Here is a 6,029-nt window from a genome sequence, read left to right on the forward strand (position 1 = left end):
TTTTATGAATGAAAAAGAACCCTGCATAAACATTCTTTATTTAAAGTTTTAAATGAAGAAAGATGCAAAACAAAACGGGAGCATTTTGTTTTATATGTCAATATCTTGTAAGAGGGGCAAAGTAAGGGATCTGGCTCACATGATTCCCAAGACAGCAGTATCTCCTTTGCATTAAGTACATAAATGAGATTTACGGCCACTGACCTAATCTTAGATGCCAAAATATACAGCAGGAACAGCTTTCTGAAAAACTTAATTTAAAATTATGGTGTTAACAAAAGCTTTTTAGGAAGCAGACAACACTGCCGGCGTGCATGCACACATGCAGCTAGGAGACCTGGCTCTAGAAAGGAGCCGTGGTTATTTGCATAAAGCTTAACAATATATTTCAGAGATCATTCAAATCCACAGGTTTTGCTTTTTCTCCCTCCCACCCTGATGTTTATGAATTTCCAAATAAACGCATACCACCAGACGGCTGATTTTCATCACTAAAGGTCATTGAATATACCAGACATTCATAGGTTCAGGTTTTGAGGAGGCTTAGAATAAAGAAAAAAAAAAATAAACCTGTTTATTCCTTTTCTGAATTTTAAAAGCAGTTTCCTTACTCACGAAGTACTTAACTAGATTAGCACCTTGGAGAAAAGAAAAGGCTGGAGCAGCTGCACTTGTAACACTTTATTCAGTGAATGAGACAAAGGGGGCTGTGATCCTGCTAATCCACAGGTAAGGCTTGGAGATTTTCCTGAACACACTGGTTTTTGACCTGAAAAAGAAAGACAGGAAAAAAAAAAAAAAAAAAAAAAAAAAAAAGGGAAAGCAAGCAAGCCAGCAAGAAAATAGTAAATGAAACCTATACTGACAGATGTCAAGTCAACACTTCCTTAATATAGTCCCCTAAAACAGAATTCCTGGAAAAAATAACAACCTGTAGAATAAAATGTCACGTTGAAGAAACACATCCCTTCCCTTATCATTGGATTGTAACAAGCGAACTATGCTTAGTTAGAGGGGGTAAACATATAGGAAAAAATGTTTCTCAGATGACTTCAAAAAGTTTTCCTTTTAAATACAGATTGGAAGCACTGAAGTGTACATTTCGGGTTTACTTAAATATATCATCTCCCTGAAACAGATAAATCATGCCACCATGTAACACGTACACAGGGCTAAAAAGATTTTCAAACGGTATCCCTGAAATTTTGAAATGAAAACGCAGGGTTCAAAAGAACATTGGATTATGTAAATTATCTGAACATTTAGTTCTAAATTCCTGTCTTAATTTAGGTTGTTCCAGAAAAGAGTCTAAAACATGAACTTGGCTGTAGGTAATTTTTTGGGGAGGTGAATCCCAGGAAGCAGAGTGGGGAGGCATGGGGAGTGAGACAGGGAAAGAAAAGCCAATAACAATATTGAGTTCATTAATGATCCGGGCAACCAAGGATCAATTCTACTGAGGATTCTCTGAGGAACTCTGTAGAATGTGCCTCAAAATTGCTCATCTGAAGGATGTCAGGCTGGTGCCTTTATTCACAATATCCTGTTTCCCGTTAGTTGAGGGCACTGCAGGTGGCAGTAACTCCCTCACCCTTCCAGGCTTCCCTGGCATAAGGGCTGAGTAAGGTCCCTTTGGCTTCAGAGAAAGCCCCAGGGCAGAATGGAGAAATGCACAGCTCGAGCTTCTGGTAGAACACTGTTGGTGTGCCTAGAATTGTTCAGTACTGCTGTAGCTGGGGTCAGAGGTGAGGGGACAGCAGATGACAAGGGCATCAAACACCTGTACCACAGATGCTAGATCACCTACAAAAGCTCTAACTACACTGAGTCAGCTCACGAACGCACATTAGTAAGACTCTTCAAAAATCCAAAGTTTTGCTTTCATTATTATTCCTAAATTTTAAAAAGCTGAAAATAATCTAATTTATAAAAATAATTTATGTCTTCATGTAACCACTCCAATTTCCTTTTTTTAATAATTTTTATTTTGTTATATTAGTCACCATACGGTACATCCCCAGTTTTTGATGCAATGTTCCATGATTCATCACTTGCGTATAACACCCAGTGCACCATGCAATACGTGTCCTCCTTAATACCCATCACCAGCCTATCCCAATCCCCCGCCCCCTCCCCTCTGAAGCCCTCAGTTTGTTTCCCAGAGTCCACAGTCTCTCATGGTTCATTCCCCCTTCATTTACCCCTCCTTCATTCTTCCCTTCCTTCTCATACCGATCTTCCTATTTCTTATGTTCCATAAATGAGTGAAACCATATGATAATTGTCTTTCTCTGCTTGACTTATTTCACTTAGCATAATCTCCTCCAGGCCCGTCCATGTTGCTGCAAATGTTGTGTAATCGTTCTTTCTGATGGCTGAGTAATATTCCATTGTATATATGGACCACGTCTTCTTAATGAAGGGTCCCTTAAAAAGTTAAAAATTGAGCTACCCTATGATCCAGCAATTGCACTACTGCATATTTACCCCAAAGATACAGACATAGTGAAGAGAAGGGCCATATGCACCCCAATGTTCATAGAAGCATTATCCACAATAGCTAAATTGTGGAAGGAGCCGAGATACCCTCCAATTTCCTTTCTGATTAACATTTATGTGTGTGTACTTTCAAAGAAACTAATGTTTAAACTAGGCAAAAGGACGGGGCGCCTGGGTGACTCAATCAGTTAAACATCTGACTCTTGGTTCTGGTTCAGGTCATGATCTCAGGGATGTGAGATCGAGCCCCGTGCTGGGCTCTGCACTCAGTGTGCAGTCGGCTTGAGATTCTCTCCCCTGCTCCTCCCCCAGCTTGCACACTCTCTCTCTCTCAAATAAATGAATAAATCTTTAAACTAGGCAAAAGGATAAATTAGAAATTAAAAGAAAAAGAGGAAAGAGAAGGAGCCAATGATACTAAAGGAGAGAAAGAAAAAGTATTTACGACAGGCATATGACAACTGATTTTCACATTGTATCAGCCCTACAAAATTATTTAAATGGAAAACAATATAATTTGATCAGTTTTATTCTTCTTTATCTCAGTAAAGAACAATCTGGTTTGGATTAATTTTACATTTTTCAAATGGTTGTGTCAGCATCACAAACACATTGTCTTAATTGTACTTTTTTTAAAAGGCCATATATCATGGTGGTTAAAATTGCTCAGGCTTTGAGGTCAGATACTTATGTTTGAATTCTCACTCTACAACTTACCAGCTGTGCAAAATGGTGACAGTGACATATTCAGTAACAGATTCAGTAATTGGTACTTTAGAGTTAAATTATATTAGATTATATAATATATATGAAGCCTTCAGAAAAGTGTCCAAGTCATAATAACTGCTCAGTAACACTTGTTATTATTATTACTATTATTGTATATAGTCTGCAAAAATTAGGTGGTAAAAAGTTATAATGGCAAGTTTGTAATTATGTTTGTATTCATATCCTATAACAATACAAAGCAATAAAGGAGAAAAGGAGCTTCTGAGTAAAAAAACAGACTCACTCTTTTGTAGGTGAGTCAATGACTTCCAAGGGGAGGTGGAGTTTCACTTTGGTCCTCTTCCTCTGTTAGAGCGAGGATGTTATCCTCATTACAGTTCACCTCACATGAGCAGTTGCCCATAAACAGCTTGTCTGAGGATGCCGAATGCTAAGAAAAAAGATTAGTGAGCAGAATAAGAAATGATGAACCAGGAAGCTTTAAAAAAAAGCTGAAATTGGATAGGTAAGTATAATTTACATTTACTCAAGATAACACTAAGAGGATAAGCAAAAAGGTTAGGAAAATGCAATATATGGGAATGGCAAACAAGTTGATATTGGTGACACTATGTGGTCAGTGACTAGTGGAAAATAATAGAAATGCTCTACAGTCACGCAGATACTTGGTGTAGCACAATCATACAGAGCAGCAAAAGCATTATACGACGACAGTGTAGAATTGTGAATGGCTTAAGGGAAAGGGAAAAATATATAGCTGTTAAAAGCAGAAGAGACAAAGTAAGAGTGCATCAGTTAAAAAATCTTTAAAAATTAAAAAATTCCAGTAGGAGAAAATGCTGCTCATGCAGTATCAGGCCAGCATTAGAAACTTGTATGTTCAATGCAATATTACTCAGCCATCAGAAAGGATGAATGCCCACCATTTGCATCCACATGGACGGAACTGGTCGGGATTATGCTAAGTGAAAAAAGTCAAGCAGAGAAAGACAATTATCATATGGCTTCATTCATATGTGGAACATAAGGAATAGCACAGAGGACCATAGGGGAAGGGAGGGAAAACTGAAGGGGGGGAAATCAGAGAGGGAGACAAACCATGAGAGATTCTGGACTCTGGGAACCAAACTGAGGGTTTTGGGGCGGGGGAAGGGGGGATGCAGTAGCCGGGTGATGGGTATTAAGGGGGGCATGTGTTGTGATGAGCATTGGGTGTTATGGGAAACTAATGAATCATTGAACACTACATCAAAAACTAATGATGTACTATATGGTGGCTAACTGAACATAAAAAAATAGCAAAAAAAAAAGAAAACAAACTTTTATGTTAGTACCTGTTAATAAACGAGTTCAATTAAATAAGTACATAAACGTGTAAAATAGGACAAAGTAGTATAAATGAACACAAAATACTGGGCATACCTGTAAGAAACTAAATTTGCATTCAATCTGGGTTAAATTTGCTATTGCACACCGCCATAATGGGTCTAAGTTACCATAGGGATCTAACGTGCACCAAATAGACAGCAGGTATCCATTTTTAATTCTTCAAAGTCCTCTAATTTTATTTTATTTTTTTTCAAGATTTTATTTATTTAATTTATTTACTGGGATGAATGGTAGAAAGAACTGATCTAAACATCAGTTTAAGGAGCTAGAACGTTAAGCCCAGGAATTTTTACACAACCCGGTGCAAAATTGCAGAGATGGAAAAGTACAGGAACTTGTACGTGGTAATCTTCATTTCTCTTCTTCTTTTTTTTTTTTTTAAGATTTTATTTATTTATTTGACACAGATAGAGACAGCCAGCGAGAGAGGGAACACAAGCAGGGGGAGTGGGAGAGGAAGAAGCAGGCTCACAGCGGAGGAGCCTGATGTGGGGCTCGATCCCAGAACGCCAGATCACGCCCTGAGCCGAAGGCAGACGCCCAACCGCTGTGCCACCCAGGCGCCCCCAAAGTCCTCTAATTTTAAAAGTGGAATATGAAGGATACTTGAGAATCTGTAATTTCAGCTTTAAAAGAAACATCAGTTTTTAAAAGATGAAAACTAAGTTTGTTTTATTTGTTTTTTCCTGCAAGATTTTATTTAAATTCAAATTAGCTAATATATAGTGTAGCATTAGTATCAGGAGTAGAATCTAGTGATTCGTCACTTATAACACCCAGGGCTCATCACAAGTGCCTCTTTAACGCCCATCACCCTTTTAGCCCTTGCCCTCTGCCCACCTCCCCTCCAGCAACCCTCAGTTTGTTCTCTATAGTTCAGTTTATTTTAAATAACAACTTTCATCAATTAATCCCAACAGATGATTGGATTTATAATAAAGTTTGGTTTAAAATAGACACACAAAGTATATGTGAAAGGTAAATTTGTGTATCACAATAGAAAATAAAGGACATTTTCCCCCAGTTTTTCAAATTGGTTTCCAAGTGGTTTTTTAAACTGGGCTTTCATATCAAAACATAATGTTTTTATTACATGAGTTTTCATAATATGAACTTGAGAAAAAGTTAAATGTTTTCCTGTAAAACTAACCAATACATTTCAGAGAAGTCAAAGATGATTAATTCATGCTCATCTGGTCTGTTTTTCTCAATAACATTAAATGGAGTTTCAGTAATTCACGGGTTATCTGATTTCCTTCCTTTGGATACAGTCAAATGAGAATGCTACTCAGCCGAGTACTCCTGCTGTTCAGCTTTAACATTTACCAGTTCAAGGCTAATCTTTTTCATCTATACTTTCAACCACTTCTCTTTATTCTCACTGTAATGATCTTGAAGGGAATCCCAGATAT

At 37.6% G+C, this 6,029-nt stretch overlaps 1 long non-coding RNA gene across 2 annotated transcripts in view; it reads right to left on the reverse strand.

Annotated features, from left to right (window-relative positions):
- LOC148107047 (uncharacterized) overlaps positions 1-5,435 on the reverse strand; it is a 201,298-nt gene extending 195,863 nt beyond the window's left edge. For both annotated transcript variants that reach the window (XR_015723158.1, XR_015723157.1), the window contains exon 1: positions 3,512-5,435. This is a non-coding gene — a long non-coding RNA (uncharacterized LOC148107047). The remainder of the gene's footprint in view (positions 1-3,511) is intronic.
- Positions 5,436-6,029: the final 594 nt, after the last annotated feature.

Source organism: Ursus americanus, chromosome 36, assembly GCF_024610735.1.
Source record: "Ursus americanus isolate L20-20 chromosome 36, mUrsAme1.1.p, whole genome shotgun sequence".
In the NCBI taxonomy this organism is placed as follows: domain Eukaryota; kingdom Metazoa; phylum Chordata; class Mammalia; order Carnivora; family Ursidae; genus Ursus; species Ursus americanus.